Source organism: Girardinichthys multiradiatus, chromosome 19, assembly GCF_021462225.1.
Source record: "Girardinichthys multiradiatus isolate DD_20200921_A chromosome 19, DD_fGirMul_XY1, whole genome shotgun sequence".
NCBI classification, from domain to species: domain Eukaryota; kingdom Metazoa; phylum Chordata; class Actinopteri; order Cyprinodontiformes; family Goodeidae; genus Girardinichthys; species Girardinichthys multiradiatus.
Window position 1 is genome coordinate 6,497,918 of NC_061811.1, and position 25,015 is coordinate 6,522,932.

At 38.4% G+C, this 25,015-nt stretch overlaps 1 protein-coding gene across 3 annotated transcripts in view; it reads left to right on the forward strand.

The window, feature by feature from the left end:
- Positions 1–25,015, forward strand: part of grhl3 (grainyhead-like transcription factor 3) — a 41,745-nt gene that overhangs the window by 387 nt on the left and 16,343 nt on the right. For 2 of the 3 annotated variants that reach the window (XM_047393194.1, XM_047393196.1), the window contains exons 2-3: positions 2,952–3,016; positions 14,885–14,917. The gene's annotated coding sequence lies outside the window, so the exon portion shown is untranslated. The remainder of the gene's footprint in view (positions 1–2,951; positions 3,017–14,884; positions 14,918–25,015) is intronic. The other variant, XM_047393197.1, reaches the window with a different exon arrangement.

Genomic DNA, 25,015 nt, shown 5'->3' on the forward strand with positions numbered 1-25,015 from the left:
ATTCTTAGCTAACTTGAGAAAGGGATCGGTTTTTTTTTTTCCTCCTAGATTTAAAGCGTTAAAAGGTACTATCAAAAGAATGTGAGTGTAATTAGACTGACATTTGAAAGAGTGCATTGAATAACAATGTTCATTAGCTCAGGAAATCAGAATATCATTAAGATGTTAATTTTTTTCAGTAATCCAAAGACAAAAACTTACATGTAGCTTCAATACACCCAGAAGCATACGTTTAAGCATTTGTTTCTGTTTATATCGATGATTAAGCTAATGAACACCACAACTTCTGTTATTCAAAAAATTCCAATATTACATGACAACAATATTTTAATACATTACTGTAAACCAAGTACATTACAAAGCAGCCAAGAGAAGCTACAGTGAGAAGCTGAAGAACAACCTTTCTACTGGTGACACTTCAGCTGTATGGACTGGTCTGAGAAACCTGACTGCCTACAAGAGCCCCTCCACCCATCCTGAACAGAGTCGTCTCCTGGCCAACTGTCTGAATGGCTTCTACTGCAGACATAACAAGAAGCCATTCACACCTCAAATCATCTCCTCTACATCCCATTCAGGAACAAGTTCTTCCCACAAAGCAACCAACCCCCCACCATCAGATCCTCTGCCTGCACTAAAGATCTCCGAGGAAGATGTAAATAGGCTCTTTCAGCGCATGAAAACAAAGAAAGCTGGAGGACCTGATAACGTCTCCCCATCATGTCTGAAAGCCTACGCACATCAACTTGCTCCGATCTTCAAAAGGATCTTCAACAAGTCACTGGAGAAATGTGAGGTCCCCTCCGGCCTCAAACGATCCACCATCATCCCAGTTCTCAAGAAACCCACCATCGTAGGATTAAATGACTACAGGCCTGTAGCCCTGACGTCTGTGGTCATGAAATCCTTTGAGCGGCTGGTGTTGAAGCACCTGAAAGACATTACAGGCCCCCTGCTGGACCCCCTGCAGTTTGCTTACTGAGCAAACAGGTCAGCTGATGATGCTGTTAACTTAGGTCTACACTTCATCCTGCAACATCTCGACCGTCCAGGGACGTACGCCAGGATCCTGATTGTAGACTTCAGCTCGGCCTTCAACACCATCATACCAGACATCCTCCACCAGAAGCTCACCCAGCTCAACGTCCCAGCATCCACCTGTCAGTGGATCAACAGCTTCCTGACGGACCGACAGCAGCAGGTGAGACTGGGGAGCATCTTCTCCCGATCCAGATCATTAAGTACTGGTGCCCCCCAGGAGTGTGTTCTATCCCCACTCCTCTTCTCCCTGTACACAAATGACTGCACCTCATCGGACTCGTCCGTGAAACTCCTTAAGTTTGCAGACGACACCACTGTCATTGGACTGATCCAGGACGGTGATGAGTCTGCATACAGACAGCAGGTGGATCGGCTGGTTCACTGGTGCGGTCAGAACTACCTTGAACTGAACCCACTCAAGACTGTGGAAATGGTGGTGGACCTTCGGAGAACACCACCCTCATACACCCCCCTCACCATCCTCAACAACACTGTAGCAGTTGTGGACCACTTCAGGTTCTTAGGAACCACCATCTCTGAGGACCTGAGATGGTCTTCACACATAGACGCTGTTTGAAAGAAGGTCCATCAGAGACTGTACTTCCTGAGGCAACTCAAGAAGTTCAACCTTCCACAGGAGCTGTTGGTCATCTTCTACACTGCCATCATTCAGTCTGTCCTGTCTTCATCCATCTCAGTGTGGTTTGGCTCATCCACAAAACAGGACAGGTCCAGACTGCAACGAATAATCAGGGCTGACCTTCCCTCCATCCAGGACTTATACAGGTCAAGGGTCAAGAAAAGAGCTGCTAAAATCTCTGCAGACCCCACACACCCTGCACATAAACTGTTCAGAGTTTTACCTTCAGGCCGCCGCCACAGAGACAGTTTCTTCCCCCAGGCTGTTTCTCTATTGAACATTCAATAGAGTACAAAACAACAGCATACAGATGTTGCAAATGCACCTTTTTATTACATATGTGTATATTGTACATTGTATATTGTATGTATGTATATTCTGTAATACAAAAACAAAACCAAAGAGCAAAGTGTACCGGAGTCAAATTCCTTGTTTGAATGTACGAACTTGGCAATAAAGCTGATTCTGATTCTGATGTGTTGTCATGTTATGGCCTGCACAACTAAAAGGAAGACTCCTGTCTTGACAATTATCCAGCAGATATTTGTTGCCACGCTCATTGTTAATAAAGCTGGCTGTTTACAGAGTGCTGGACCCAAGCATGTTAATGGAAAGTTCAGTGGAAGGATAGCAGGAATAGCCTCATAATCAGAGTTGCTTGATGTTACAGTGTGATGTTTCCACAGTCATTTGAGGACCCATGTCATCTGCTGGTGTTGGTCCATGGTGTTTTATCAAGTCCGAAGTCAGTGTAGCCATCTAGCAGGACATTTTAGAGCACTTCCCGCTTTCTCCTTGTTGGAAAAACCTTATGGAGATGCTAATTTAATTGTCCAACAGGACTTCACTTATTTAACATGCACAGAGAATCTATGATGTATTGCCAAGATAAAGATGAGAGACAATAGAGCTAATTACAGACAATTATTATCTCTATACCAATCTGTATTGATGCGGTAATTTATGCATAAGGAGCCCCAACCTTGTACTGAGTGCATAAACTGTACAGAACATGGATGTACTTTTCTATGTTCTGAATGTTTTTTTGTTGTTGACCTTATTCTAATTGTTTGAGAAACTGCATTCTGGTTACTTTCTGTGAGCCATTAAATCATCGATAATATTCTAATGAGCTAAGATGCACCTGTAACACTACAAAGAGGCATGATTGTTTGTCCTTTTTCAAAATGAACAATGAGTAAATAACAATCTTTTCTGCTATGTAATCCTGACTAATTCAGATGGCATGTTTTCTGTTCTCTTCATCAAGGAGGGATGGTACATTACGTCAGCAGCAGTATTACTATAACTGGAGCTTTGGAAAAAACAACAAAGGTAGGCCAACAGAGGGTGTGAGCTACTGTTTTAACACGAATGACTTTTTTTTGTATCTTAAAAGCAGGTGCATATCATGCAATGAATCCATGAGTCACTTTTTCTATCATTAAAGGCAGAAATTATGATCAATACAGCAAAGATAGTTGATTCTTTAACATCTCTTCTATCTGTGTCTGGAACATTATTAGTTTGCCAAACTAAAATTAGCTTAATGTAACTTTCACTCGTGTAGGAAATTTGTAAAATTTTCCTTAAAATGAGCCCTGTGGGATTTATTCACTATTGCACAACTCTTAAGTTTAATGATCCTTCAAAACCTAATCACAAAGGATCAAAGTTTAGGTTGAAATCTAACAGCCAATCCTGAAAACCGTTTGTGTTACCCAACATCCAGCAAGGGGAGTGAAGAGCTGCTGCTGGGTGAGTACCCTACGTTTAAAGTAAAGATCCCTCAATCCAAGCTGAGTCCTTATTGAGCTACTTTGTATCACCGTTTGATGGTTGACTGACTCGTCCGCTCAAACCTTTGCTCTGACAGCCTTAATGCCTGAAAGCAATCAGCACATTGGGCAAACATTCCCCGGTTCTCTTACAGTAAAGCTGCTTTCACTTTCTGAGAACTGAACAGGTCCACTGTCATTCTACTGATCATACCGTGAAAAGATGTAATTTGAATGGATTCTGCTTCCTTTCCGTCCTATGAAGTCATCATGACTTGCAGTGACAGCTTTTATCTTTCTGTTTTTGCTTCTTGCATGAATTCTCAAAAGCCATTTTTAAAGCAGTCCAATAGTTTTGGGTAATATAATGTCCTGTCATTCTGAAACTACAAAGCTTTCTTTGCCCCCGAACCCGTCACACTTTAACACCCCTGAATGATTTTCTGGAACGAGTTTTACTGGCTGTATGTATTAATCACACAGACACTGATTACAGCGTTGAGTCTGAAGCAGGTGAAATGCACAGGTGTTTCTTCCTGCAGGTGTAAACGGGTACATACACCTGTATGCAGGACAAATTCTTCCACTTTCCTGCCTATTGGGATATATAAATCATGTTAGGGCTACTAATGACATAGAGGAATAATACGGTATTAACAATTTGCCTGTATTAAAACTACTTGCCTATGATGTATCCTTGTTATACAACGCAGTAGAAATGTATGATGCTCTTCTTTAAATATAACCTTAAATGCAAAGTGTTCCCAAAGGCTTCTGTTGCAGCATTCATAAAACCCCCACAATAATCTGATTAATTTAGTAAGATTCATGGATCCAACAATTAGTGTGAAGAGAGATGATTCGTAAACACGTTTTGTTTAGCTGTGTGGGATGAAAACCCTGTGGGTCAGAATTCCTCTCCCGTAAAGGTACATGCCTTTGTTTGGAGACACGGTATTCAGCACAGTGGAATGACCTGTTTACTGCCACAGGGTTGACTGAATGTGTGTGAGTGAGTGTTTTTGCATGCTTTTGTCTTTGAAGCTTTGGGCAGTTCAACAAGGACTTTTGTTTTTTTTTAAGATGCCCTGGATTGTTAATGTTATTTTAATAATAAAGCAGGATTAAGTGATTTAGAAAGGTCCTGAATATTTACAAAGCCGTTCGAAGCTTGTTGTCAGCTTCTTCAAAAATAGAGAAAAACTAGAAAAGCACTTAGAGAGTGCAGACCTCTGCTTTGTCAGCTGATGACAGGGTGACGACCATGTGGAAACTCCACGTTGTTGCATCATGGTCTGTCAATGAGAAATCCTTCAAAAACATCCTGGATCCAGATGGTGCTCTGCATCACCACCAAATTCAAATAATCTGTTCCTTGACCTAGTACCCACTTTGCCTAAAAATGTCATCTAAATTCCGTTCATAACTTTTTGAGATATTTTCCAGACGGACAGACAGATAAACCAATGATGGTAAAAACATGACCTCCTTGGCGGAGGTAGTGAAGGATTTACTGTACAGGTTTAGGTTTGTATACAGATGGCATAGATTTTGAAAATGTTGGGGGTTTTTTTTGTGTAAAATTTTAATTGTTATACACATTTTAAACAAAATGGAGCATCTTGTGTCCCTTATGTATTTGTTTGTACCATTGACTAACATTCAAAATGAATTTTAGCACACTCCCTCTGCAGTTTCATTTTTATTCTTGCAGTAATTTTTTGTAATTTAGTGGTGCTAAAATCCCTTCAAAATTAATGTTGTTCTCCACAAGATGTTTTTTATGTACTGTAAAAGCTACAGTTAAGCTCAGAAATATTCACACCCCTGACAGATTTTAATTCATTTTCATGCAACAAATACATTTGTTTCTAATATGAAATGAGACAGGCTTCTCTCAAAAGATGATAAACCAATGTAAAGGTGTTTTGATTTTAAAAAGGACTACAGTTCTTTCTTTCTAACATTTTATTAACAAAAAATTTCATATCAAATTATTTATAAAATTTGTGTTGGAATGCCTCCTTGCCATCACCCTAATATTCTCTGCCAGTTCATGTGGGGACTCTGGCTGGCTGGACCGCTCGTAATAAAATGTTAATATTATTTTTAAATCAGAAGAAATAATTGGGAGGAAATCAAAGCATGACTTTAAACCTAAATCTGCCCGGTGTTTGAATAACTTGCATATGAAGTGTGCAATTTTCACAAATGGGATATAAAAAATATATATATATATATATATATATATATATATATATATATTTAGAGCCCCCAAAGACTTTTTTTCTAAGAAAACAAAACTAAAATTGACATTTAAATTCAGAATATCCACAAATATTTGTTGAGGACTCAGGTTTATGATGACATTCAGAAAAAAAAGTGAAAACATATGTTGATTTTGTTTTTATCATAAATGTATGGAAATCTTTAAACAGCTTTCCTGTTCTTTGTGTTTTAAGATACTCTGATGGAGCAATGTATTTACAAACAAGTTCACAAAATTTTAAAACTGATGATGATCTGTGTTGCTTCAAATTTTTACACTCTCACACCCTCATAATCCCTCAACCCAAATTCCAATTTGCATTAAGGGGATGAAGGAAAATCTACTTTTTGTGTAATGTTTGCCCTTTTTTTCTTAAAATTGACTTAAATCACCAAAACTGCAATTTAATGGGTTGAAATTTCACAAAATTCATGAATATTTATTTATGCCGAGGACTGAAGTTACTAATGGGATTCATGAAATATTAGAAAAGATGTGTTGATACGGAAGATACACAAATATATATACAATATACCAGCTTTTAAAATAACATTATTTTTTTATCTAAGGACCACATGTGTAGCACTAAATAAAAGTATAAATAAGATATTAAGCCTTAGGAATAAGTGGGTTAAATTTCCTGTGGAAGAATTGACTAGAAAGCACATCAGAAAATTTTTTAAAAGCATCTATAGGGACTGTTGGACACAATTACTGCAGCTAACCTTTTAAAATTAACCATCATTTTTTAAGTAAAATGGTTACACAGCTGCAAAATAGAAATGGGATTATTGCAGAAAGCAGAAAAGGGAAACATTTAGTCAGTCAGTCAGTCATTTTCTACCGCTTATTCCATAGTGGGTCACGGGGAAGCTGGTGCCTATCTCCAGCAGTCTATGGGCAGGAGACGGGGTACACCCTGGACAGGTCGCCAGTCTGTCGCAGGGCAACATACAAACAACCATGCACACACTCATTCACACACCTAAGGGCAATTTAGAGTTACTAATTAACCTAACAGGTATGTCTTTGGACTGTGGGAGGAAGCCGGAGTACCCGGTGAGAACCCATGCATGCACAGGGAGAACATGCAAACTCCATGCAGAAAGACCCCAGGCCGGGAATCGAACCCAGGATCTTCTTGCTGCAAGGCAACAGTGCTGGGAAACATTTATACATTTAAAAATATGTTTGTACTGATTTTTTCCAGAAATCCCAAAAAAGTAAATCAAACACAATAACAAAAAATTTGAAGTGTGAATTTTGGTTTCATCTGCTTTTGAATTAAATCTAAAACTAAAGCTTTACCGTGTTTTCTGCCCTTTCTGAGTGGAGGTTGTAGAATTTTAAATCTTAAAGGTTTTTTTATTTGTCGTATTTGTTTATTTTGTTTTTTGTCAACACGGCATCTTAGTTTCTCTTTCTTGTCATCGCCTACGGTTTTTGGGCGATGTCTACCATCTTCAGAGGAATGCAAAAACGTTAGTTGCACTGTACACTGCCAGCCCTGTTTGAAAAACTAAACAGACCAGCATTCATTTGTAATGAGTAAAGAATGTGTATACGTTAGACAGGAAAAGGGAATGAAGGGGACACATTCATTTCAACACTGCAAACTGCAACAGGAAGTTAGACGATACTCCAGATAGGGAAGGAACTTTTGCACGTTATGAAGATGTGGTGGTGGTAGTGGCAGAGCAAGATTTTCCTAAATCCTCTGCAGGTTCGGGCCTGTCGTGAACACCTGTCATCCAAAGTGACAATGACAACACTGCAAGGAATGCTACATTTAATAGCTGAATTTAATTATGCACAGCTCAGTGACTGTGGGCATAACACCCTTGATGACAACTTTTAGATATTTTTTCCAGAATTCCAGTTTCAGTGACTTTTAGTGCCTCATTCTGAATAAAAAAGAACATTCAACACTAAAAAAATAGAATACCGGATTTTAACATGGACTCCACCTAGGACTTTGTATAAATAGAAAAACAACTCTTCATTTGTTGAGTACCTGCAGGGATTTACACTTTTCCTTATTAGAACAGCTGGAGATGTTCCTGGGCTTACCTCTATGGAGTAAACTGATTTATTTTAAAATTTAGCTTAACTGCTTGCAGGTTTTTAGATTTAATAGCTGGTCACTGTAAAATAAGATTTTACGGATGATTATTACAGGAGAGACAGTCTAGAGAGTTCAGTTTAATGGATTTTAATTTAACTTAATATTTAATTTAAACTTCCTATAATTCGAGAATGATTCTTTAAGCTCAGTTATTATTGCCTTTAATTATTGCCGAATAAATTGTCAAATGACAATTTGGAAAAAAAATATGAAGCAATAACCAAAACAACAAAGCTCTAGTCATTTGTATCCAGGTGTCCCTGTGCAGGCTCAGCTCATTGGATGCAATAAAGGGTTATTTTATTTTATTGGTTTGGCAAAAGACACAAAGCTATAAAGGTCTTAAACTCAATAGCTGACGCTCATCCTGTCAGTAACCATTGGAAAAGCACATTTCAAAGTTATTTATTTATAATTGACAGCAAATTATTGAAGAACATACATCTGTGCAATGTTAACATAAAAGGTGAGCATATATACTATTTCAGTATTTGTTTTTAATTATAAAACATCTTTGTTGTCCTCTCAAATACCATCGTCTACTATCGCTTATCTGTGCAGAGTCGCCGACAGGGGGGGGGGGGCTGGTCCATATTATCGTCAGTGGACGATAGGTGGGGTACACCCTGCACAGGTCACCAGTCAATCACAGGGCAACTACAAGACACAGGAGAAACAATCATGCACACACTCATACCTAAGGGCAATTTAGAGAGACCAAAAAACCTAATAAACATGCTTTTCTGACTGTTGGAGGAAGCCAGAGTACCTGGAGTGAACATGCAAACTCCATGCAGACAGAGTCCAGGCTGGGATTCAAACCCAGGACCTTCTTGCTGCAAGGCAACACAGCTACGAACTGGTCCACCATGCACCCCCTTGTTTAATAAGTTGTTTTTTCTGCACCCAGGAGCAGTTATGTTAAATTGTTTTAAATAAAACCCATTGTAGCTTTATTACATAATTTTCATTGCTCTTAAAGTCTTCAGTTTACCAAGCACTACTGGGAGGATTCTGTTCTACAAAACCTTTAAAGCCACAAGTACATATGTGTCATCAAACAATTACTGTGTGACTCAGTAGCGGTATTGTAGGTACATCAATATGAATGCAGTAATGGCACCTCATACTTCTTAATTTTTAATGATACATGTCTAATTATACTATTTTTTCATTACAACCAAATGCATTTGCTTGAGTTCATAAAAGGTTTTTGATATTTAAAAAAGAAAAAAAAAACATCACATTACAGATTTAGCTTTCTATATTTCATTAGAGTATATACTATCATTTGTCATCCTGTCTGCGAAAACTGGCAACAGAATGAAATGAATGCATATGAACCAAATAAATATAAAAGCCAGATATGTTATGAAAACCCACATTGTGCACAGTGCTTTGCTGTTTTCCTGTAGTTGTGAGGTGTTTACAAGATTACCTGTCTCAACTGTTGACTTCAACCTGTTGCATCCCGGTGCATTTCTATAAACTACAAGATCAGCAGTTGTTTTATTTTAGTTATTGAATTCAAAATGTGAAACTCTTATATAAAATCATTACACATAGAGGGATACATATTAACCATCCAGCTAATGAAAAGCCAAAAGTTCTCAGATAAGAATCTAACACATAAAGACCTGTTAACAAAAATTATTCAGAAATGTTTTATGGCATACACTCACGTATACGAATGCTGTCGGAGAACCACAAAAGGTCTTTGCTATAAAAAAAGCCAGCAAGTGTTATATCTTAGCATATTAATGGAGAGTTAAGTGGAAGAAAAACATCTGGTGGCCAAAATTCAGTTTCTCAGGAAATTAGAATATAGGACCAATAAAAGGGGGGTGGGGGGGATTAATACAGAAATGTCAGCTTACTGAAAAGGGGGAAGCATGAAATAAAAGTTCCTGGTAAAAGGCTGCACTGACTTTGGACACGATAAAACATAGTAGACCAGCTTCAGCAGATGCTGGTCTATTATATCTACATGCAACACAAGTCGTCGTGGCCGGGACTCAAACCAGGGGACAGCTGTGTCGAGGGCTGAAGCCTCTCTGTGTATGGGTCCCGCACCCCCTTGTTGAATGGGCTTTGCTTCAAAATCCTCTAAAGGCTGCAGCTATCACTTTCTTTTGCACGTTTCCTGCTGCACTTTTTCCTTCCACTAATCTTCCCAATGCTTGCATACAGCACTCAGAACAGTCTTCTTATTTAGCAATTTCGTGGCTACCCTCCTTAGGAAGGGTGTCAATAACAGTCTGTTGGACAACTGTCAGTTCAGCAGTCTGGTTGTATTGGCCATACAATGACCATTATATATTATATTTAAAAAAAAACTTTTTTTTACTGGTCTATTGTAGCTTTAAGCCATAATCATCAAAATGAACAGGAATAAGTGAATGAAATGTATCACTCTGTTGGTCATTAATCTACATAAGGAGTTTCACTCGAATTAAATTAGAGCAATAAATTAACTTTTTGATAATATTCTAATTTAAGTTCCACCTATAGGTCCTTCTCAAAATATTAGCATATTGTGATAAAGTTCATTATTTTCCATAATGTCATGATGAAAATTTAACATTCATATATTTTAGATTCATTGCACACTAACTGAAATATTTCAGGTCTTTTATTGTCTTAATATGGATGATTTTGGCATACAGCTCATTAAAACCCAAAATTTCTATCTCACAAAATTAGCATATCATTAAAAGGGTCTCTAAACGAGCTATGAACCTAATCATCTGAATCAACGAGTTAACTCTAAACACCTGCAAAAGATTCCTGAGGCCTTTAAAACTCCCAGCCTGGTTCATCACTCAAAACCCCAATCATGGGTAAGACTGCCGACCTGACTGCTGTCCAGAAGGCCACTATTGACACCCTCAAGCAAGAGGGTAAGACACAGAAATAAATTTCTGAACGAATAGGCTGTTCCCAGAGTGCTGTATCAAGGCACCTCAGTGGGAAGTCTGTGGGAAGGAAAAAGTGTGGCAGAAAACGCTGCACAACGAGAAGAGGTGACCGGACCCTGAGGAAGATTGTGGAGAAGGGCCGATTCCAGACCTTGGGGGACCTGCAGAAGCAGTGGACTGAGTCTGGAGTAGAAACATCCAGAGCCACCGTGCACAGGCGTGTGCAGGAAATGGGCTACAGGTGCCGCATTCCCCAGACCTGGGCTACAGAGAAGCAGCATTGGACTGTTGCTCAGTGGTCCAAAGTACTTTTTTCGGATGAAAGCAAATTCTGCATGTCATTCGGAAATCAAGGTGCCAGAGTCTGGAGGAAGACTGGGGAGAAGGAAATGCCAAAATGCCAGAAGTCCAGTGTCAAGTACCCACAGTCAGTGATGGTCTGGGGTGCCGTGTCAGCTGCTGGTGTTGGTCCACTGTGTTTTATCAAGGGCAGGGTCAATGCAGCTAGCTATCAGGAGATTTTGGAGCACTTCATGCTTCCATCTGCTGAAAAGCTTTATGGAGATGAAGATTTCATTTTTCAGCATGACCTGGCACCTGCTCACAGTGCCAAAACCACTGGTAAATGGTTTACTGACCATGGTATCACTGTGCTCAATTGGCCTGCCAACTCTCCTGACCTGAACCCCATAGAGAATCTGTGGGATATTGTGAAGAGAACGTTGAGAGACTCAAGACCCAACACTCTGGATGAGCTAAAGGCCGCTATCGAAGCATCCTGGGCCTCCATAAGACCTCAGCAGTGCCACAGGCTGATTGCCTCCATGCCACGCCGCATTGTAGCAGTCATTTCTGCCAAAGGATTCCCGACCAAGTATTGAGTGCATAACTGTACATGATTATTTGAAGGTTGACGTTTTTTGTATTAAAAACACTTTTCTTTTATTGGTCGGATGAAATATGCTAATTTTGTGAGATATGAATTTTGGGTTTTCATGAGCTGTATGCCAAAATCATCTGTATTAAGACAATAAAAGACCTGAAATATTTCAGTTAGTGTGCAATGAATCTAAAATATATGAATGTTAAATTTTCATCATTACATTATGGAAAATAATGAACTTTTATCACAATATGCAAATATTTTGAGAAGGACCTGTATAAATATCTGACAGTGTCATGCATTCAGATGTTTCTCTGTACAATTCTGATTTCCATTCCCCTTTTTGAATGTTCATGACTCCAAAGTAATTTTAAGTTACTTTTATTTATTGAATGTTTCACTACAATTAACAAACCGCATCTGCTTTATTTTTTTTAAATATAGTTTTGAATTTTAACTGCTCTTCTGCGAAAATGTATTCGTCATTGTTCACAGTGCATGTTTCTTTTCATATCTGTGCGGGGAAATCTTTTTAACAGTAAGTGAGGTCTTTGCTGTTAAGTCTGTTAACTGCTTATAGTTGGATTAATGTCTTCTTTTTCCATGCACAATTTAATCTGTCTGGCAACTTTGTGTGTTCCTTGTATTTTTGTTACATTATTGGATGCACTACACACTGCTTAATCCGTTTTGAGATCGTGAGTTTGAGAGAGAGAGAGAGAGGGAGAGGGAGAAGGAGAGAGAGAGAGAGAAGGAGAGAGAGAGGGAGAAAGAGAGAGAGGGAGAAGGAGAGAGAGAGAGAAAGAGGGAGAAGGGGAGAGAGAGAGGGAGTTCATATCTGTCAGAAACCTGACCAGAGGTGACTGAACAAAAGCTAATGTTTAATTTTCTTTTTTTCCCTCTGTTGTCTTTGGTTGTTTCTTCATATTTTCAGCACTCTGCAATCATGGCATCTTGTTAGCTTTGGTTCAGGTTAGACTTGTTGCAGGAGACTACTCCCTTCCCTATCTAACACCCCCACAGCGCACACACACCTTCTCTCCTCCTTGCATCTCTCCTGGACCTCCATTCACACCTCTGATTTAAGATACATTTTCTTTAAAAATGGCCAATGAGCCGCATTTGTCCTGAAGGCATAAGTGTTCCTGTTTTCTCTTCTTCCACCCCCGCCTTCCTCCTCCCCTCCCTGTCTTTGCACCAGCAGGTGACTTGTTTTTCCAGAGACTCTTACGTCTCACACCAGCAGGTGCATGTCGGACAGATGTGACTTTGTTTTTGGAAAGCTGTTTTTAGAAAAAATGAGCGTTTTAACCTCACATTAGATTCTTTTTTTATTAAAAAATGTTTAGTTTCACTAAGGTAATTAACACAGTCTTGGTTACATAATAGTTTATTATTCATATACGTGTACATGAAGATATTCTTAGCAGATGATGCTGTAAACAATTTGCTGCAGTTTTACAATCTTTCTCTAGGGGTTAATCTGTCAGATTCATCTTTGCCATAGAGGTTCAGTCAAACTTGAAACTCACTAATTGTGGTATTTTTCGACACACTCGACTCTGTTCAACTACTTTCTGTTTCATATTGGACGTTGTGTCCCTGATCCTTAATGTTAGTTTACGTTCTTGGAAAATAAAATGTTTCAATTTTATGGTTTCTCCAGAATCTTGTTTAGGTGTTTGTTTGGCAGCCAACTGAAAGTTACCAAAGAGGGATGACGTTACATCTGTTAAGCCGAGCTCAAGCATCAATGCATCAATTAATGTCCATCCATGACAAAAATAGTTATAGCAAATTCTCAAGTGCCATTCTGAGTTCATAAAATCAAGATTTGCATAGTTCAGGAGAAATATTGTTTAAGTCCAATTAAAAACCATCACCCTTCCTGAACTTTAAAACACAAAATATATCTTTACTCTGATGCGGACGGATGTCCACCAGCACTCCCAATTGGCCAAATAGGTGTAACTGGAACAGACTACATTATAGCTGTTCAGTGAGTGTTCAAGTCTCTGTTTTGTCCTAATAACCAGTCCATGTTTCATCCATAAGGGGCTAGCAGCACCTCATCAACGTAGCTGTCCAATGTTATTGCGAGAACACTGTCTCACAATAACTCTGCTGTTAGTATCCCCACCTTAGCCTAATGGTACACAGTTGGTGGATAGGAAGGAAGTTTAAATACTAACGAACAATCAGATTGCATTTGCAGTGAAATGCTCACCTTTATTTTGCTCAGACACAGAAAAACAAATTGTTGCAGTTGAAACTAATTATCATTGCTAAACATGCAGGAGGATCTTTCCCAGTCCCCTCAATGGTCTGCCTGTTAACTCCCTGCTCAGGCTAGCTGTATAAGCCATGACATAAACTGGGTTGCGTCATCTTGAATCAGGTTTGGGTTCTTCCTTCCTTCCTTTGAGTTCAAAGGAAGCTGTTTCATAACTGGGGTTTACTTCCTCTGGTTCTCACTGTTCCCTTTAATAAATTCTCAATGTTTTTTAGCAAAAGTTCTCAAAACATCTAGCCACACTTGTCTGAGATATATTCTTAATAAAAATGTCTTCTGTTTATTCAATAAAGAACCACAGTCCATCAGACTCTGTTGATCCAGATGACATGTCATCATCCATATATGGTACTCAGTTCCTGTTTTCAAAGAGGCTGTTTTTGTCCAAGGCTTCTGATGATGTAAAAAAAGTGGTCCAGGAATTATCTGCAATGAAAAACAATGGAAAGGCCAGTTGTTATGAAACCTTTTATTAAATATTCACAGGTTGGCTCTAAAATATGATGGTTGTCCTTTAATGTTAAATTCTTGCTAGTTCTTAATGATGTTTCCTCTTGTAATCTTGCCAAACTGTGGCAGACACTCCATAGAAGTAATTTATTCAATTCATCCTCTGCACATCCACTTTAATTAAAATAAAGAGAGGAAACTGTCACCCTATACCTGGTCTTTGCTCTATGAGTTCTAGACTTGGTGTGTTAGGTAGAACTCACTCTGTCCACCGGTTACTTATAGTGTTCCTGTCTGGAAAAGTAGTTAAAATGATCCATTAACACTTAAGTCATATTTCAAACTTAATCTACTATAAGGAGTCATAAATTTAGAAATTAAGAATTTTTTCGGTTTAGTCTTTTAATAACTCTAGGGAAACGATTAATTAATCCAACACCTTTCCTGGCCCTAAACTGCTGAAGATGATTTTTTTTTTTTTTTATAGGATGCTGCGGACATTTGGGACCGACACAAAGAGGTCAGTATCTCAAACGTTGCTGTATTTTATCTGTTAAGGAGGGGACTGACTGGCTCAATCAACACCCTGGTCATACCACATTAACAAATGAAAGAATAATGCAGTGGTTTAGTGGGTAAATAAAGCATTTCTAGCCAAATTTTAAATGTTGTTCATTTTGCCATCTTTCACATCTATGCAGTCCTATGTTTTTCATCTGTAAAATGCAGTGTTTTACAAACAGATGACAACCCTTTAACTTGTTCATGATACTACAAACCACAAACTTTAATGTATTATATTTAGATATTTATATTAGGGACCAACACAGAAAAACACTTAATTGGGATGTTGAAGAAAAACAATAAACAATGTTATCAAATGTTTTTAGAAGAAGACTCCAGAGAATGGTGTCCATTTGTGGTCCGTCCCTCTGGGTCAAGCCCTTGTAGAACCAGCTTTCGACTGATATTTTTGCACATTCCTCTTTTTAAAACAACGCAAGCACAGTCAGATTAGATGGAGAGTGTTTGAACACCAGTTTTCAAGTCTTGCCACAGATTCTCAGTTGGATTTGGGTCCGAACTTTGACTGGACCATTCTAACACCTAAATATACTTTGATCTAAACCATCTCATTGTGTCTCTGGCTGTATGTTTAGGGTCAGTGTCCTGCTGGAAGGTGAACCTCTACCTTGGTCTCAAGTCTTCTTTAGCCTCCAACAGACTTTGTTGCAGGGTTGTCCTGTAATTAGCTCCACCAGTCTTCCACTGAACAGCTTCCCTGTCCTTTTTAAAATTTCACCACAGCATGATGCTGGCACCACCATGTTTTACAGGGCGGATTGTGTGTACATGTTGGCGGGTAATGTTGGTTTTCTAACAGACAGCGTTTTGTACGTAGGCCAAAATCAGCTGACCTTTGGTCTCATCTAACCAGGGCACCTTCCTCCCCATCTTTGTTGTCTTCTACCTGGCTTGTGACAAACGTCAAGCAAGATTTCCTCTGGCTTTTTTTCATCACCTTGCAGCTCTTTCATATAGGCTAGATTAATAAGTGTACCACTAAATGTTGCCTCATTGGATCTCTGTAGCTCCTCCAGAGTAACCATGGGCATTTTGGCTGCTCACATTGCCTGATCTAGGTTAGCAACCTGTAGGTCTATGCAGGTCTGCAGTTGTGCAATACTCCTATCTTTAGAACATGGAATAAAACATGCTCTGAGAGATGATCATTTTTGCAAAGGACTGGATAGTGTTCAGTTACTAAACCTTTTGTGTGTAGCTCATCTACACAGGTCTCTTATGTCATACCCTACTTTTAATGTCAAACTCAAATGTTTTTAATGTGCAGTAAAAGTAAAACAGGGTTGCTGTCCTGTTAGTTTAAACTGCATTGTGCCAGCCAGCCAAGAAGCATATATTAAGTAATTCAAAAGAAAATTATGTGGAAAATCCTCATAATTACCTTGACTTTGCCAGCTGCCGCATCATTTTGAGACCCTCTAAATATTTTTTTTCTAAAACATTTTTTAAAGTCAGTTTTTAAAGCGGAAAACAAGCTGGCAAAGATAGAATACAAACAATAGTTTTGTTTGACTGTGTAAAACAAAAGAACATCACTATGGCAGCAGATTTTTGGCTGTTAATCGAAAGCAGAGGTCACGAACATTGCACATCTGTCAATCTTCCTGGTTCCCTGTCTGCAACGAGGCGCGCCCTGCTGTGGCCTGTGAGCAGGGCACTGTGATTGTTTCAGCAGAGTGAGGAGAAAGGAGGACAAGCTGGGACATGTAGACTGAAACTGGGTGCGAGATGAAGAAAGGAGGTGGGGAGAGAGAGAAACGGATTATGAGTATGTATCACAGGTGTCGTTTCTGTGCTGGAAGTCACTTTAAATGTTGAATGGATTTATTTTTTATATATGTTTAATTCTAAGAATATAAAGACAAACCATAGGTAAAAAAAACATAAAATTGATCACATTTAAGATTTTTATTAAATAGTTTATCTATTATATATGTAGATTATTCATTCATTCATTCATTTTCTACCGCTTATTCCATATGTAAATTATAAAGCAGAAATATAAATTACTTTAACAGCTAATTAAGTTAGGTAAGAAAGGAGCAAAGGAGAGACTGATGCAGCATCATGGTGTTCACACTGTAAATAGTGCCGAGTGCACTAGAGGGACATGCCAGCAGGGAAAATGAGTTTCTGTCTGTGGGTTTCACCTGTGAACCCGATGTAAAATGGCCTGAACATGTTCCCTGATTTATTCAGGATGATGAAGCAACAGGCCCTGGAAAACTCTCCTCCTCCACTATCCCACGGGAATATCAGCAGCCATCCATAGAAAAAGCAGGACAGAGAGGGATAGGTGGATTGGGAAAAAGGATGAGGAGGAGGAGAAAGAGAGAGAAAAAACATGGTGATGGGAGAGTGGCGGAGATGTTTATCTTCGGGGAAAGAAAAGCAGGTGCAGACACGTGCTTTCTAATACCTAGTATATTTAGATTTAACACTGACAGGCTATGGTCTCTCGTCTGAGGCATATTCCCACCTTTGCCTCTAATCCTATTAAGTTTGCATCATAATTTAGCAATAAAATAAAAGCTTCCTTAGAGCCATGACACTGCATATAAGTATGTATTTGCATTGCAAAAGTATTCATACCCCTTGAATTCTGTGGAAAGAAAATAAAGTTTGGAAATTTAAGTTTTGCATGCATTTGTATTCACCTCCCCTTAATACTAGTAGATGAAATCCAGTGTAACTATTTGCCTTCTCACTGTAGCTTAATTAGTGGGTAATTTAATGTTAGTATAAATAAATCCAGCTGTTCTGTGAAGGCTTCAGGGGTTTGCTATGGAATATAAGAAAACAAACCACATCATCAAGACTAAGGATCACAGCAGATAGGTCAGAGAGAAAGTCGTGGAGAAGTAGAGAACAGGGTTCAGTCCAATGTCAGAAAAAGGAAACTGTACACCACAACTTCAAATCTACCAAAAGTAGCTCTTCACCAAAACAAATTTTGACCCAAATGGGGAATGGGAAGTCCTTGTTGAAAGACAGCCATAAGAAGGTGCTCTCTCATCAAATGTAACTTAAATCGGACTTTTTGATCTCCCTTAACACACCATCCCCATAATGAAACATGTTGATGGCAGCAGCATGCTGTGGGAAATCTCTCGTGGTAGCTGATCAGAGTTGACGGGAACATTGGTGGAGCTAAATAGAGGGCTATCCTGGAAAACAGATTCTGAGAACAGAGGTGCAAGTTTAGCTTCCAACTGGAAATTGAGTCTTAACATAACACCAGAGTTACAAAGGAAATGTTTAGATCAAAGCCTGTTTAAGTGTTGGAATGGCCTAGTAGAAGTACAGATCCAGATCCTAAATCGAAGTGAGAATTTGTGGCAAGACTTGAAAATTGCTCTTCAATCACTCTCTGTTCAATCTGACTGAGCTTGAGCTATTTTGCAGAGAAGAATGGCCATAAATTATATTCTCTATTTATGCTTTTTATGGTAGAGACATGCATGAAAAGCAAGGTGGGTCAAGCAAGATTTCTATTAGTGAAATAAATGTGAAAACCATGTAAGTTAGAGTTATGCACTACTTCGTGTTGGTCAGTCCATCAAATAAAATCCACTGAAAAATACATAGTTATTGTAATGTGACAGAATATAAAAACATTATGTATAAACACTTTTGCACTGTAGCAAAATGACACAACCTGAGTTTTTCTAAAACAAAGTCTTTTGTATCCCTTCTCTAAGCAAGAGTAGAAAGATCTGGGAGCTTGATTTTAAATATAAGAAAGACAAACATTTACTGTATGTAGCTCAGTACACAAAGGGTGGCTCATCTCATCAGCTTTTTTTTCTTTTTGCACAAGTTAGTAATAGACAAGAAGCAAAACAAGGCTAGCAGTTTTTATGCTAGGATTTTTATACGGCAGGATTTCGTATTAAATGGAATAGTTGATTAAATAAAACAAATCATCAGTCCTAATAGAAAAAACAACCTCAATTCCCCAAATTTATGTGGTTTATTCTGATTTGTGTGAAGAAAGTTCTTAGTTTAGCTTTTAGTTTGAACCAAATTTCATGCTTCAACTATTAGAAATGTTCCATTATCATTGTACTATTGTGTGTTATAATGATGGAAGGAGTGGAAGATGCTTTATGAAATAAGACATGTCATTTTGTTGCCAAACTATGCAAAGATAAACCACAGTTTGTTTTTCTAGTAATTTAAGCAACAGTTAGCTTCGGTTTCTGTGCCTTATCTCTGAAATGACACACCACTCCTTACTCCTTAATAGAGGCCTGTCTGCATGTGTACTTTGTTTGCACTGTCTTGCAATTGGAGTTTGTCTGTTTGAAACTGGAAACACGTCTAACTCTGCCTGACTTCTTTCTATGATTTGTTCACACATATGTTAACTGATTGAGGGTGTCGGTGGTACACCAAGCACTTTTTTTTGTGTTTTTGTGCAGCACTAGTGGCCTTTATTTTTTCTTTTTTTTGACCGTGAGCTGACAGGAATGTGGTGGAGCGAGGGGGAAGACATGCAGCAAAGGTCAACGGGGTGGGACTTGAACCCATGACGGCCTGCATCAAGGACTAAGGCCTCAAAACATGGGTCATGCAATTTACCCTGCTCACCGTCTCAGTAGTTCAGTTTCTTGTGGCTTGTAATTCAAAAAAACAAAAAGTCTTATTTGTTGGCACAGCAAATTTGGATGAAAATTAGTTGTTCAATGATACCATTTTGCTCAGAAATGTAAATGTCAAAATTCCGTTTGAATAACAATTAGAAGAAACCTTTCATGCAGTCAAAACTCTAAGAGGGAAAGTTTGAGGCTTTTCACCAACACTGACTTTAAAATCCAAAATGGCTTCAGTGCATTCAAAGCCTACAATTACTGGTCACTTTATTAGATACACCTGTTCAATTGTTTGATGACACAAATAGTGAATCAGCCAATCACATGACAGCAACACGATGCTTTTAGGTATCTGGAAGGGGTGAAGGCAACTTGCTTGAAGTTTAAAGCGAGCATCAGGATGGGAAAGAAAGGGGATTTAAGTGACTTTAAATGTGCCATGGATGTTGGTGCCAGACAGGTTAATCTAAGTATTTTAGTAACTGCTGTCTGTAAAAACTGTCTAAGGTGTACAGAAAATGGACTGAATGGACTTAGACGGTAGCTCTTTGGAGAACAATGCCTTTTTGCTAGAACTGGCAGACAGGTTTGAGCTAATAGAAAGAAACAGCTGCTGAAATAACCATTCATTAAAACCAGATTATGCAAAACGCCAGCAGAGTCACCAGATTTCAATGCAACCCTTGGGATGTGCTGGAATGGGCGATTCACATCATGGTTGTGCCGCTGATCAATCTGGAGCAAATGCACGATGCTATCATGTCAATATGGACCAAAAAGTTTTAAAAACATTTCTAACACCTTGTTGAAATCCACAAGGAACTGAAAGAGTTCTGAAGGATAAAGGAGGTTCAAACTCATTTGAGCAAGGTTTAAAGTAGCTGCTGAGTGTGGGCTGTTTAAAGCAAATCAAGCATCCATTGTCAGTCCTAAAGGAGAACTAGGGTTAGGTGAACAGCATGGTTTATATTTTGTCCTGGTTCAGCACACCTAAAGCAAAAGCATGGGTCACTACAAGGCCTCTGTTGATCCTGATAACACACTGAGGAGGTAATTCGCCTGTTTGAATCAGCTGTCTTGGAGCTTAGAATTTACTAAAATATGCAGAAACCTGGTCTTTGATAAATTGAGCTGCATGCTCCTGCTGAAGACATATATACCCTAGTTTAATACTAGAAACATTTGTTCTTTATTTGATTTATAAATTTGCAGAAACCCTGGCAAAGCATTTCTGCAAAAATGCCTCATCTGTAGCTTCAGTCATTAAATGGTGCGTTGTTTTGATAAATGCTTTTGTGAATATTGTGATATTTAGCAGGCATGGGGATGTCTGAGGGATTTGTCAGTGCAAAATGCATGTGCTCCCAGTTGCTGGAGATAAGAGTCCTCAAAGGTCAACGTTTAAGATGGGTTGCATTTAACTGCCCTCAGGTGTTCAGGATGAAACCTGATATGGAGATGAGTCCCAACACCTGCTTTCTGTGAGAAAGATCACTAAAGTAGTGTAAACACAATGAGAATGACAGTAAAAACTTTAGAGACTTTTCCCATCATTTAGTCATTTTTGCCAGACATTGTTAATTTTCTACTTTTTAATCAGATTTAGCTAAATAATTTAGTGTAGTAATATAATAATTATAATATATTAAAGGGTTCCTTCCATAACTCCTAACTTCTTTTAAAGTCATGCAGCTCTAATGTTCATCTCATTGCTTAGAAAAGTCAAGCTCAAATCCCAGTGTGCTGTCAGTGAAAGGGTTCACTCCACAGTTAGTTCTACTTTATTTGTACTGACTGTTTAATGTATTGCATCTATTGTGTGGTACACCACAATTTAGACATGGTGAGCAGAGGACTTTAATCCTTTTGGCATTGGCATCTTTTGCTGTGAGTGTTTCTGCTCAGACTCTTCATCCAACAGAGACAGCCGGTCTTAAACGCGGCCCTACAGGTGTATAAGAGAGCGTGTTGACAGTGTTCATCAGTCTTTCTGCTGCTGCTGTCATCCTGCTGACTCCAATCAGTTGTGGTCATACAGGCAGACACAAAAAGAAAGTTTGCATTCTGAGCTGGGAATTCAAAAGGAAGGGCTGTAAACAACACAGACTGCCAATACCAACAATCCTTCCACAAACGACTGTAATTGTTGAACAAACCTTGTACCTTACAGTGGCTTTAATCGCAGAGCATTCCATTTACACTTGGCAAATATGGCTCCCTCGCAGGTGCAAAGAGTTACTTGCTTCTTTTTCATTTTTGTGGTTGTTGGATGAAGTAGCTGGAAATTAGAAAATGTTTTTTCTTTTCCAAATTGTGCCTCTAGCAGAAGTCAGAGAAAAAACATTTGTGTTAAGCAATGCAGCCATCGTTCTCCTCTGCAGCGTACTGCGGCCCCAGGCGTATGTTACCTTCAGCTCAGTCAGTGAGCACATTAATGTCAATGCACTAAAACGTTCAACTGGAATCAGAATGCCTCAGATCCGACTGCATATTCTGCCTTAAACCCTTTCTTTCTAACAATTGTATGTGCTGTTACCCCCCAAATGCGTTCTACCTTGTCTGCATTCTCCGGTTTTGCATCTAACAACCCCCTAATCTCCTGCCCTTCCAACCCTCGTCTCTTACTCGGGGCCCTGCAGAGTTTCTGGGAGTGGCTCCTGCCTCCTTGCTGGGTGGAATTGAAAAGAGGAGTGGGGCAGTTGAAGGCCAGGGAGAGGGGGTGGGGGGACTTCTCAGTAGACTCCTGGAGCCTCTCTGGTATAGATCACACAAAGTGACAAGAGTCTTCTGCTGACAAGGCCTCCACATTCTCCCCAGTTTGGTAGATCAACCGATCATGCAAACAAGCTCACACATCTCGCATTACAACACATTATTGTACAATCATCTTAGTTTTGTTTTTTGTTGGTTAATGAGCCTTTATGTCAGGAAATAAATAAGAAAATATTACATTCTATGAAATATTTGACAAATCCAAAGCTCCAACATTTTAGATTTTATTTTGTTCTAAACTGTGACTGAAGAACACAAAGGTCATCTGCAATACGTTCATTTTCCTTCACTGATGTTATTTCATGCTTGCATAAAAAGAAGTAAAAGCATGCATAATTACTGACCTCTCCGTTAATTTACCACAAAAGTATACATTCATATTTAAAATGCAAAAGTCATAGCTTTGATGTAGAGGAGTTCCACTGGTTTTAAGTTCCATCTGAAAATGAAAGAAATTTTGTTTTATGATTGAAACAAAAATGCACTACAAGGTAGAAATGAAGTGTACTTTAAATAAAAAATACAGTACTAATACTATAAAGCTTTTACAGTCCAAGTTTTGCTCCAGCTGTTAAGTAAGTACAAGAATGTGTTTTTTTTTTCATTAGTAAAGCTTGCAAACTGTGAAAAGTTTGGGATTTAAAAACAAGTTAAAACAAATCCTTGCTTAAAAAGCAGAGAAGCAACATTTTAATTATATATAGATATGGTTATTTTAAAGATTGTAATAAATTTATTTAGAACAATTTTGCTCCTTAAGATGCTCGGTTTTTATGATATAAAAAAAATTTGAGTTAGGTGAACTTTATACATAAATAAAGTGCCATTTATTCTGTAAAATTAGGCTGATCTGAGTTTTAAACTCGTCTCTTGACTAATGCCTTAATACAATTAAATAATGTTGATAGTTTTTCGCCTGTCTCCAGATTATGGCTTTAGCTGAAGGATGCCAATGAAGAAAATCCTAGACTGACAACTGAGCTTTATTTAAGATTAATCAGATTCCCTAGAGTTGATGGCAGGTGTGAACTCATGCAGACTGAATCCTGGAATTAAATCAAAAGGTGATTCAGTAGAAGTCTTAATTTAAGGGTGTGCACACATTAGCAAGTAGGTTATTTTTCTTGCTTATAGATTTGTTTTTGTTTTTCATTTGAATAACACAGGATATGTCAGATTAAGGGTTCGCAAATTATTTTTCTCTTATTTGTTACATCACCAAACTTGCAGTGAGGGTGTAGACTTTTATATCAACAGTAGCTGCAGATCTTACCTTAATTTGACAAATGGGAGATGATATTTGTTGCCTGTTCCATCTCCCTGTGCTCCTGCAGTATAAATTATTAATTAACACAATGCTTGTGTTGTACTGTCTTACATGTTTCGCTGGATTTAGAATAACATTTAGTGGTGTGATATTTCACAATAAAAGTCTCTTTGTGTTGCTGATGTTTATCTTGGAATTGGAGTTGATGATAGTAGTGATGTCTGGCTCCAGACCCGCATGTCATATCTGTGTATGCCGTTTCCAAAATGTTACTGTTTGGAAAAGCAGAAAACACAAGATTGACAATTTCCTCAAAGCCACGCTGTTGAAGGAGAATAAACTGAAGATTTGATGCATGAATTTGTGTGTTTCGTCACCTAATTTAGTTGAAGAATTGTAGGAATTTATCAGAAACAGCATAAAAGAAGGTCAAGCTGAAGTTGATATAAACACAACACATTTTTACCGTGAAAGGTGCAAACTGTTTGGATGAAGCAAAGTTTCCCAGTAAGAGGAAACATAGAGGGCAATATGCCCAGGGCTCATTGCTTCTGTCTAAACCTTCAGCACACATTCCTCCATGACAAAACAAGGAATTAGTTTAAATGTCGAGATAACACCAAAGAAAGAGACGCCAAGATATGCTTATTGTGTAGGTGTTGATACAGAAAATCAGCCAAACATAAAAAAGAATAAAACAATTTTTTTTATTAGTTTATTTGTCTTGTGTGAAACTGTGGTGTAAGGATTGGAGTCCCTGAGTGTTCAGGTCATGTTTAATTTTGAGTAATTGTTTAAACAGTCGCAAGGGAAAGGGCGGGTGGGAAAAGTGGGTGAAAGGAGGTGTAAGTGGTATATAATAGAGCAAGGTAGAGACAATGATTTGGAAACGATAAAGGTGATGAGAGCGAAGACGTCTCAGCAGCAGTCGTGCGTGGAGCCGATGCCGACGTCTGTTTGTATGCAGCCGAGTGTGGCAGAAAATGCACGCGAACTGCTTAGGGTCTAATTTTGTAGGCTTTAGTCAAACATGTTGACGTTCATCCATCTTAGCTGAACTGTCATTCTCATGTGTCAGATTTGACCTAAAACATTTGTCTTGCTGTTAATTTTAGAAATAATTTAGGGAATTGTCAATTAAGTTTTGATGCTATCGAAAATAAGAGTTTTTTTGACAATATATTGCCTTCCCCTAATTTCGGTAAGTAAAAAAAACTGAGTGTAATTAATCTAGTTTGATTAATCATCTTTTTATAATAAGTACATTTTGTGATCTCATCTTCTTTGTCCATCAAACTGTATTTGGAAATAACATAATTTTATATTAAAACAACTTCTGCACCTAAAATTACAATTGAAAATATTTTTTAGATGCAGTTTTTGATTTACCTTTTAGTTG